This window comes from Macrobrachium rosenbergii, chromosome 10 (genome assembly GCF_040412425.1).
Source record: "Macrobrachium rosenbergii isolate ZJJX-2024 chromosome 10, ASM4041242v1, whole genome shotgun sequence".
In the NCBI taxonomy this organism is placed as follows: Eukaryota; Metazoa; Arthropoda; class Malacostraca; order Decapoda; family Palaemonidae; genus Macrobrachium; species Macrobrachium rosenbergii.
In genome coordinates, this window is record NC_089750.1 from 46,026,971 (window position 1) to 46,039,427 (window position 12,457).

General features: G+C 33.1%; 1 protein-coding gene across 2 annotated transcripts in view; it reads right to left on the bottom strand.

The window, feature by feature from the left end:
• The window catches only part of LOC136842618 (neuromedin-U receptor 2-like), an 833,892-nt gene that overhangs the window by 563,117 nt on the left and 258,318 nt on the right, over positions 1-12,457 (bottom strand). The gene's annotated exons all lie outside the window — the stretch shown is intronic.

Sequence of the window (12,457 nt, forward strand, 5' to 3'; positions counted from 1 at the left end):
ATATATTTTCAATCATCAGAGTCTAAGTTTAATGTCTGAAACATTACGCCACGAAGGGATACCAGATATATGGAAATTCAAATTTTCCTGCAAAGCATGTTGGATGTGGATGGAGAGCGGGCCTAATTCTAAAAGAAATCTGAAATGGTCTTTCCCGATCTTTGAAAAATGCGCTACCTAATGCCTTTATCTAGCCCTGCCAGTTTCCTGAATGACAAAAAACGTAAGATAATTCAAAAGAGTGTTGATGGAGGAAGCATAGGCATAATAAAAGTAGGGAAAAGTGGATGGAATGTGATAAGGTTATTGGAAGGTAAATGGTAAAACAAGATAATAGAATAAGTAGATGGCAAAATGATAATAGAGTCCTTTAAAGAGAAGAATCCTATAGAGCTTAGCCTAGCATAAAAGAAATAAGATATGTGGCACACATTTTACCAGAGCCATTAACATTGATTACACGAGAGGCACATATTTCCATACTTCCCTCATTTATTCTTCTTAGCTGTCTATTTAATGTGTGTTGTGCTCACAGAGTCATGGCGAGTTCTCGTAAAGCTTAAGTATGAAAAATAGTTCAAGGTTTTTTGTGGAAAGTTATTCAGAACTTACTATTTTTTTTTTCAAAAGTATAACGAACAAAAATGGAAATACGTGTTTATGAATCCCGACAGCCCTCATTTAAAAATTCTTATCGTCATCATTTTTGCTTTTTTTGAGGATAAATACAGCAGCTTCCATTGTTTTGGTTCTCTATGACTGGTCATCAAATAATGTGGCTTCACTGCAGTGGCTTTTAACAGCAGAAGGGAAAATGTGCAATGCTACAATGCAGAAAACATTTGTATTTTCATTCCCTATCTGAAAAATCGAGGGGATATTCCAAGTATCAAAAGATTTTGCGTACTGTGTAGGCTTTTAAATGGTTAATAAAAGCATCTGGCAACAAAGAAAAATGAACTATTTCAAGATACGAATGAGAGCACCTGGCTTTTCAGTAACTAATGAGAGCACACTGGAAATTTACTTTTTAGCTAATGAGAGCACGTTAGAAAAATAATTTTTCTTTCTTTTTTACTTTTATTTTCGCTTGGAACAAAGACAGATTAATTATAAGCTAAACACGAGAAAATGTGTGAAACCAAACATTATTTTTTTTTGATAATTGAAATAAGGAGGAATCTATGAAATTTTAATAAGATCTGTGGACTTGAAATCATATTTAAATGTAAATACACAGTATGAACAAAGGGGCGAGAAAATGTAAATTACAATATTACTCAAAACAAGAAAATAAATATGACAGGCAATAACAAACGGTTGCTGTGTGACAGAAGGTATTGTACAATATTGCAAACTAAACGAAAATTTTCGAACTGTGTCAAATGCAGTTTCTACGTTTTAATAACCTCTCAGATATATATATTACGCAAGAACGGGTAAGGAGAAACACATAGCACATTTTGCAACAGCTAATTTCTCGAATTTTCGAAGAGAGAGATAAATATTTATTACCTGACTGAAATGTCTGTTGAACTAAAATCAGCACTGCACTGAAGATTCCAGTTGTTTACTTTTAATGAGTTAAGAGATTATCTCTGCACATCAGTTTTATTCATTTAAATATACGATACTTTATAACATGCTCCTCACTATCAAGACTGATGGCTGTACAAAGAAAAAACACAGAACAGAAATGCCTAATACAGTGCACCGCAATTACTGAGAAGTATGCAACTGTGCAAGCAGACTTTCACACCAAATGAACATGTATTTTATCATACTGGCTTGTAAGCGAATGAGAGGGGTAAAGCTGTAATCCAGTTAAGAAGTCTAAATATACTTTTGAGACTATTAAATTCAATAACTTATTGTTCTGGCTACGTGCTCGCGTGCGTACACATCCACTCACAACACACACAAACCCATGTGTATATATATATATATATATATATATATATATATATATATATATATATATATATATATATATATATATATATATTATATATATATATATATATATATATATATATATATATATAATATATATATATATATATATATATATATATATATATATATATATATATATATATATATATATATATATATATATATATATATATATATATATATATATATATATATATATATATATATATATATATATATATATATATATATATATATATATGAATTTCAGTAACTTATGCACGTGTGCCTTTTCAAAATTCATATTTATTACGTCAAATTCAATATACCTTGGAAATAAGGGGAATTAGCACTTATTATTTATAATTCCCCTTGGGTGTAAGCGATTCCAAAGGTATAATGAATTCGGAATTAAACGATATATTTGTGGCTTAATATTATCCGTATAAATATGCATACATATATATATATATATATATATATATATATATATATATATATATATATATATATATATATATAGATAGATAGATAGATAGATAGATAGATAGATAGATAGATCGATGTAGATAGAGGCCATAATAACTTTTTACCTTCTCGATTACCTTGTACTTTTTCGGGTACACTTAATACCACAGGTCTATATTTGAATAGGGGATAAACGAAAAAGCTTTCACATTCTGCGTCCGGCTTCGAACCAGAGAAAATTCACTATTATGCGAGGCTACGAAGACAGACTCGTTCATACAAATATGCCAAATTCACACCATCGTATCTTAGTGTTTTAGCTGTTTCTGGTGTTTACGGTGAAATACATGAATAAGATCTACTGGTCACTTTCACCACATGTACTGTACATACAACCTGCAGATAAAAAATGGAGATGGAGTAGCAATTTCAAACAGTGCTGAAATTATGAGTGAATGTGAATCTCCATTGCATCATGTCAGTTTTGCAACAATCATGGTAACAACAGAGACATCACGGAAAGTCTGACGGGTCAGATTCCAAAACAAGAGAAGCGTAAATGGCATCCAGCTCTGCAAAGAATCTCTCTTGTGTTAGATGGTATAATGGAGAAACTCCCTTGACCTGTCCCCAATTCAGATGTGAAAACAGTGCGTGAGATGAATTAATCTTGTCGGCCTTAGCAGAGAGTGGTATTCTATGGAAATATATCAGTGACCCTGAGTATTTTCGCAGATGATGGTACACTACTCCCCCGTCTTATGGAAAGTCCCAGCTCATGTACGAACTTGTCAAGTAAAATTAGTAAGTCTAGATGTACACGTGAATTCAACTATAGAATCGATATTCTACTTAGACCAGTTCCGAACCTGTACAAGGAGCATGTTGAAACCGTAATGATAAACCCCATTAAGCCCAAAGATTTGAAAAAAATGATTCAAGAGATTTTTGTGGAAAATATATTCAGAACTTACTAACCGTTCCTTTCCAAAAGTATAACAGACAAAAAATAGAAACACGTGTTCATGAACCATGATAGTCTCCATTTAAAACATTCTTGTCATCATCTTTTTTACTTTTTGTTGAGGATAAAAGCAGCAGTTTCCTTTGTTTGGGTTCTCTATGACTGGCCATGAAATAATGTGGCTTCACTGCAGTGGCTTTTAACGACTGATGGAAAAGTGTGCAATATTACAATGCAAAGAATATTCCAGGTGTCAAAAGACCTTGCGTGCCGTGGAGCCTTTCAAATGGGTAATGAGAGCACCTGGCAAAAGGGAAAATGAACTTTTTTAGTAATTAATCAGAACACATTAAAAATTTAATTTATCTCTCATTTTCTTTTATTTTCCTTTTCTAACAAGCAGAGAGGTTAATTAAAAGCTAAACAAAACATTATTTTTTCCATACTTGAAGTAAGAAGGAATCAATGAAATTTTAAGACCTGTGCACTTGAAGCCATGTTTCATTGTAAATACATCATGTGATCATAGGGGCAAGAATATGTAAGTTACAATATTATTAATAACAGAAAATAAGTATAACTGACAACACCATACGGTTGTTGTATGCCATATTATGTAAACAAATTACTTTGCAAACTAAACGAAAATTTCTTATTTCTGTTAAGTCAATTTAAAATAAGCTATCGTGATTCAACGTTTGAATTCTTGCGTTCTTAATAACCTCTCAGATGTATATTAAACAAGGACGGGTATGTAAAAACACACAATCCACTTTACAACAATTAATTTCTTGAATTTCCGAAAACGAGAGATAAATAATTTATAAACTGATGAAAAATATTTGTTGAGTTAAAACCAACACTAAACTAAAGAATTCCAGTTGCTTAATATTATTGATTTAAGAAATCACCACTCCACATCAGTTTATTAATTCAATATTACAATATTTATGTAACCAACCATCTTTATAGTAATGAAATGACCCTGAACACAAATGCTTAATTCAGTGCACCGGAATGACTGAAAGGCACTTATTATTATTATTATTATTATTATTATTATTATTATTATTATTATTATTATTATTATTATTATTATTATTAAAACAGTTTAACCAGACCGCTGAGCTGACTACCAGGTCTCACAGGGCTGGCCCGAAGGACTTGGGTGAAATGACAGGTGTAGGCTAGAAGCCTGGCACTGGGACCAAATAGGTCATTCTATATGGTGATGAATGATGAAAATGAAATTGAAAACTGCACAAAGGCATACGCTCTAATACTGGAACACACTCACCCAATAAATACATTTATACTCACGTTTCCATATATACTCACTAAAAAAGCTATACTAAAAAAAAATATCACAATTTTAAAATTCAGTTGTTTTAAAATTCATTAGATCCCTAAGGGTTTTCGCATTTCTATTATTTATTTTTTATATTTTACCAATTAAATCACAGCTCCTCATGAACATTAAAATTGGTAATACTGAAAATGTAGATTCTCACAAAATTTCCTTCATTGATCTATTTCCAAAATTTGATAATCGCTGCAGGTTATATTTTGGACATTCACACAATACATGTTTGACTGTTATCAATACTTTGCAATCTGGGGATTTGGGAGGAGGGCCACATGGACTGTTGATTAAGTGCCCATGTGTCAAACGAGTATGGTCTATTCGAAGACGTGTCAGGATTACTTTTGTGTGTGTGTGTCTCTCTCTTTCTGATATGATGAACTCCATTTTCCGACACTGGATTTTATCTGTCTTAATTTATTATTTTCAGGTTCTCCATTCCATATATTTTGCCATTTACTTACAATGGTTGTTTTTATATATCTTATACAGTCACTAATAAGGATGTCTACATTTGCTCTTGTCATTGTCATGCGGACTCTTCTTTAGCTGCTTTATCAGCCTTTTCATTTCCTGTAATCCCTACTTGGCAGGGATCCAACATTTTTTCAATATTTTTTCCATTATTATACAATCTATTGAGTGAAATCTTAATTGTACAATATTACTTTTTTTATTGTAGCTTTGAATGGCCTCTATAGAGCTTCTGGAATCGCTATAAATCACAAAATTATTACATGATGTTTCTTTAATATTTTTTTGGCTGATGCTATTGCACATAACTCAGCTGTAAATACAGAGGCACCATCTGGTAGAGGGAACTGATACGTTTTGTCTGGGGATATTGCAGCATATCCCACTCCGTATTGTGACTTAGATTTGCCGGTGTATATTGCGTATTGTGGACCTTTTCGGATTATATGTTCTACTGCATGTTGTCTATGGTGTTTTGGGGTATATTAACTTTTTTGATAAACGTTTTAAGTGTGTACAAATTATCATTTTATTCATTGTCCAAGGAGGAGGTAATTTTAATATTAAAGTTAATTGTATATTTATATTTAGTGACTCAAACAATCTTCTAGCTCTAATTGTGAAAGGAGGTGGATGATTGTTTATAAACATCTCTTAATCCAAATAATTATTTGGTTGGAGAATCGTTTGTCTGAATTCTCTCAGAGCACTCTTCATTGCTACTAGGTCTCTACGGAGAGAGAGAGAGAGAGAGAGAGAGAGAGAGAGAGAGAGAGATAGTTCACCACATTCAACTTGTACAGAAGACGTTGGTGATGATCGGAAAGCTCCTGAACATATTCTAAGGCCTTCATTATGAACTGGGTCTACATTTTCAGTGTTGCGTCCGATGCCGAGGCATTTATTTCACTTCCATAATCAATGATAGACAGCACTGTTGCTTTATACAGAAGTAAGGGTATGTCTATCGGCTCTCCAAGTAGTGTTCGATAGTTTTTTAATTAAGTTTAATGCTCTTTCACATTTTGATTTCATGTATGTTATGCGGGCTTTCCAGTTCAAGTGAGTATCAAATACTAACCCCAAAGATTTTGTTGTTTGGCCAATTGGTATAGAGTGATTTCTGGTTTCTAAATCTATTTCTTCACCTTTTTTCCACTTTTTAATTTTATAAAACATTACTGCTTGAGTCTTTTGTATAGAAAATCTGAAGCCTACAAATGAGGCCCAGTCATCTATTTTTATTATAGTTTTATTAATGATTCGCTCTGCATGTTTTATGTGGGATGCTAAATAATATATGGCAAAGTCATCCATATACAAGTTACTTTAATTCCGATAAGTAGATTATTACTGATATCATTTATTGCTAAAGTAAACAGTGTGCCACTAAGGACGCTTCCTTCTGGAACACCATTTTCAGTTGGAATTGTACTTGACAATACATCATCAATTCTCACGTAAAAAGTGCGATTTGTCAGAAATTTTTGGATAAACCTAGGTAATTGTCCACCGGTGCTGTTTTTATGTAACTTTTTAGTATTGCATGTCTCCATGTAGCATCATATGCCATTTCAGTGTCAAATCCTCTTCAAATGTGGTCTTCCAAGTTAGACAGAGAATCCAGTGTAGATATGTTACATTGTGACCCAAACTGAGTGGAAGTCAAAATTTTATTTTCTCGAATGTGCCATGTTAGTCGAGCATTTACCATTTTCTCTAGTAATTTGCATAAACAACTTGTTAAAGAAATTGCTCTGTAATTGTTTACATTACTGGGATCTTTTCCAGGTTTGGGAATATGAATAATTATAGCTTCATGCCATTCATCAGGAAATAAATTTCGAAGCCATAAGTGGTTATAAAACTTTAATAAGTATCTTTGCCAAAGGTGCTAGTTGGCAGATCATTTCAAAACAAATATTGTTACCTCCAAGGGCAGATTTATTGCTGTTCAACAGAGCAAATTCCAACTCTTCCATATTAAATTTTCTATTATAACATATACCTTCTATCGTTTAAAAAATTATTGTTATTAATTCTATACTATTTTTCTTTGTGCGGAAATGCTCATCTAAATTTTTTTCACTACTTACTTTTGCTAAATTTTCTCCTATTACATTGCTTATTTCTTTTAGATCGTGTAGTCTTTTCCCATCTTTTATTATAGCATGTCTAGGTGGTTTAACATGGGTACCATTTATTTTCCTGAATTTTTCACATATTTTTTGCATGGGAGTATTCGTAGAGAGATCTGACTCATATTTCTTCCATGAAATGATTCTTCCTTGAATTACTTCTCTTTTAAATTTTGCAGATATTTTGTTATGTAGAGGTTTTAATATATCAATTTCTAATAATAATATAGTCAGTTTTTGTAAATTTTCTTCTAATATCGGTAATGATTTATTTATTTTCCTGAACTTTCTACTCAAATTATCTAATCGTCTCCCAATTTAGTGTTTTATTTTTATTAATTCTGTTAGTTTTTCAGACCCCCATGGGACTTTGTGTTTTGCTGAATGAGATTTTGATTTTGGTATTGCTTTATCAGCAGCGTTTTTAATGAAATCACCATGAAATTTATTAGTTTCATTATGGTCTTTTAAATATTCAAATGGTGGGATATTCCTAGTGTGGAATTCATATTGCTCCCAATCTGCTTTATAAATATTATGCTGAGGGACATACTTGACGGGATTATTTTGTAATAATAAAATTAGTATTGGAAAATGATCACTTGTGTGCAAGTTGTCAACTGTATTCCAATCCAATCTGTCTACTATGTTTGTTGTACATAGAGTTAAGTCGACCGAGGAAAATGTTCCATGTGTTTTATAAAAATATGTGCTGATTTCGTTATCATTACACAGCACATGTCATATGAATCTATGAATTCTTCTATTTTACTTCCTGTTCGATTTGAGTCTGTACAACTACAGCCCCACATCGTTTGTGAGCATTAAAATCACCTACTATTAATGTAGGTTCCTTGGCATTATCAAGTAATTTTTTAAGTTTGTCAGTGTCGTAATTTTGATTAGGTTGGTTGTATAAATTATTAATTACATAATTATTGTTTTTTATTCGAATTTTAATACCTGATATTTGCAAGGCAGCGATGTTTACAGGTACTTTGTCATAAACTACTTTGTTATGTACATATATGGCTGTACCTAAATTTCCTACTTCCTCTTGTGGTGTTGATGCTAAGGTATATTTACCTATTGTTGACACAATTTTGTTGACATGTTGTAAACAACATATCATTATTTCGTATTCTTTTAATAACCGCTGTACTTCTCCTGGGTGTAATCTGGTCTGTAGACCATTTTCGTTCCATTGTATAATATAGCTATTGAAAATATTTTGTTATAGCAGTCGAGTTTTACTTTCTATTTTTTTTTTGTATCATCAACTTGGATTTTTTCTAATAATTTACTCACAACATTCATTTGTTTACCTTTATAATATTTTAAGTGTTCAATGCACATGCAACCTTTTTCATGGGTACTTAAATTAATAATTTCTTTTTTTGTGTATTTCATAAAATTTCTTTTAATGTTTGTTAAACCATCTTTTGTTATGTTTTTGTTATTATTGCACAATGCAATGAAACAAATTACATCCACATGCGTTATTATGTATATTTCTTTCTTTATTTGTTCTTGTTGTACCAATTATTGGTGATAGAGTAATCTCTTCTCCCTCGACATAGTCATTGTTGTCTATGGTATGGTTGTCTTCCACTTCTTCGGTATTTTGGATAACTGTATCCATTGGTTTTACTATTATTTTAGGAGATAAAGGTATATTCTTAGCTTGTTTTTGTTTTTGTTCTTTCCTCATATCTTTTGTCTTTGGTTTGACCGATGTTTCTCCAATAATTGTTGGTTTCTTTGTTTTGGGTGATGTTCTTTCCAAAGGCCTTTTTTAATCTTTAATTTCCGTCTATCACGACCCTCTTCTGTTACTTCCGTAGTAGCACCCTCCTGTGTTCCTATTTGCATTAATATTTCAAATGAATTTGATAAAATGTTATCCATATCATTTGTACCTATTTCTTTATTCTTTACTATTTTAGTTCTTTCCCTTGAGCATTAATTACTTCTGGTGATTTACTTTTCTGTGCTTCGTTACTTCCATTTGTATGCATTTTTGTTTCATTAGTGGTTCCTGTTATTAAAGAGCATGAATGTTTCTTAGATGGATCTTGAATTCCTCTCACTTTTGATTCCAACTTAGCCTCTTTTATAGACATCCGCATTCTTTCTTGTAACATTTTCAGTTCTGTATTGTATATATAGTACATACATTCTTTGGACCTTGCATGATGATCATGTCCACAGTTTACACATTTTGGCTCACTACATTTCCATTGTGTGGCATGTTCGTCAGAACCACAGTAAGCACATGTAGGTTCATTTCGACAGTTTTTCTTCGTGTGTCCATATTTACTACAATTTTGACATTGTAGTGGCTTTGGAACATAAGGTCTCAGTTCTCTATTTTGGCCCAAAATTTTTATTTTTTGAGGTAGATCTTGACCCTCAAATTTTATTTTTGCAATTCTTAATACTTCGTTATTCTGTTTACTTGGTATTATATATACCTCACAATCTTGGACTTTGGTATATCTCATTTCAAGAGAGTCCAACAGCATATTCTTACCAACTGGTTCGTTATTATTTTCAGGAATTACAATAGAACCCTGAATGCTGTTCATAGTGTCATGCCTCTTTACTTTTACATTCACATTGCCGATACTTTTTATGGATAGTCTTTAGGTTGGTTTTTTATTGTGGCTTCTATAGGCCACGTCTTTATTTTTATTTGTCTGAACGACATTTCTGTCGCTGAGTGTCTTTTTAATAAAAAGTTTTCCAACTTTAGGGCTGAAATTTGTTGTTCTGTTTTCATGGTAAGAAACCTTGACCAACTTCCACTCCTAAAGAGGGAGCTGAAACAAGTCAAGGTTGGGTCAACACGATATTTACTTCTTTTGAATTTGTTTTGTGCTAGAGCATAAGGTTCCAGTGTGATTACATTTGGATTCTTTTTTTATTTTTCTAAAAAAAGTTGTTAGAGGAGGTTCCAGCAGTTGTCAACTATGCCGAGTCACTACCATCAAAGGGCCCAAGGGGTACTCGAATCTTTATTGTTACTTATCATAAAGATTTGAGGGAAAAACATTAACCTGAAAACCTTAAAAAGGATATCATCAGCCTTTCATGGAGTTTCACTCTTCCACCAATGGCACAAGTGAGAACAGACTCCCAAATGTCCGCGTCGCAACCCTACCCCACAGGGTTGGCACGACATGATTAGAGTGGCCCAAGTGTAAGCCAGACCCGCTTGCTAGGACTGAAGGTATTGTGAAAATAATATTATACCCACCCTAATCACATTATGGGCAAACCGGCTAGAATGCCTGAGAGTCCTGTCCCCAGAACCAGACCCGCCTGGAATCCGTGGTCCAGTCCTAAAGAACAGTGCTGCCTTTGAGTTATCAATCAGATAACTCTCAGGTCCAGACATTATTGGGCAGTTGATGGTCCTACCGCAATTCTCACTATTTAGCTTCGAATGTAAACCAAATCCCAGCTATGATATCTTTTCCTCTTTACAGGTTCAATAAATTTTAGCGAAAGTGGAAAATTCCACAAAGATTAATCCAAACAAAATTAAAATATCATCATGTATGAGACTCTTGGACTCAAACCCGGGAACAAATTCCTGGGGTTCAAAAGCCCCCTCACCACATCAAGGTGGTCCCACACCGAGGGGGAAGCATGCAACTGCGTAGCAGATTCTGATGTTAACTGAACATGCGCTTATAATATACTACTGTATCTCACAAGTGAATGAGAGGCATTATAATATACTGCCTCGCAAGTGAATGAGAGGCATTATAATATACTACCTCACAAGCGAATGAGAGACGTTTATAATATACTGCCTTGAAAGTGAATGAGAGGGGTGGGCTGTAATCCTGTTAAGAAGCCTAAACATACTTTTAAGACTGTGAAATTCAGTAACTTATTACCCTGGTTATGTGCATGAAATTGTACAACTCTCGCTCCCGTACACGTCCACTCACTAATCAACACACACAAACATACTGTATACACACACACACACACACACACACACACACACACACATCCTTGTCACACTTCCATTGAGGGTCTTCGAATCCTGTCATAAGCCTTAGAAAGTGGTGATTCTTCGTAAATTTCCAGCTGGTTTGTAGTCTATAGGCTTACAAAGTGCAGCCCACAAAGAATGCACGATAATGTCTAGATGTTCAGATATTGTTATTTTTATGGCTACTTTAGTAGCCATAAATGTATGGCTTATGACAGGATTTGAAGACTCAATGGAAGTGTGATAGATGTTCAGATATATATATTTATATATATATATATATATATATATATATATATATATATATATATATATATATATATATATATATATATATATATATATATATCAGAAAATACGGTCGCTTTAATATTACGATGTTATATAGTTGTGATGAAACGGAGTTAGTAGTGAGATGGAACTAGAGCAACCCGTCACTTGCAGAATCGTTGCATTCAGCAAATACTTCGTTACATCTGCAGTTAATCTGATGAACACACAATATTGGCCGAGTCATATGACCGAGTTGGTATGTGTGTACATGAGTTCGTATGTTAGAAATCTAGATTTTGTGTCTAATTCTGCCCAAAAATTAGTTCGATCGTTCATTAGCGGAGCTAGAGCGAGATCGTGAAGACATTATCTTTGAGTGTGGCAAGCTCTTAGAACTGGCAGAATAAGGTACAGTTCAGACTCTTCGTTTTTCTGTGAAGTGTGGACTTATGTTTTTACCATGTTTCAAGACATTTTGAACTTGTGTGGGAAGTGGATGTAGCATTTACCATTTCAATATTCTATTTTATTGTGTTTCTGTTTTTCCAGTATATAACCATGCATTTTAGACTTTTCATTATTATGTTTTTGCACTTGCATATTTTTGGGAGAGTATTATTTGTGTTTGACTTTTTCGACAGATGTCGGTGGTGGTGATAGTGGTGTGATGAGAATATAGTGAGAGGAACATGATGTTATCATGTTGGTGTGATCATAGAGAAAGACAGATGCAAAACCTTTGCAATGTCTATAATTTTTATGTGGGAGACTTTGAGACTTCGAGACTAGACCTTACAAAGTCTATAATGGAATATGTGAGAATTTTTGGATTT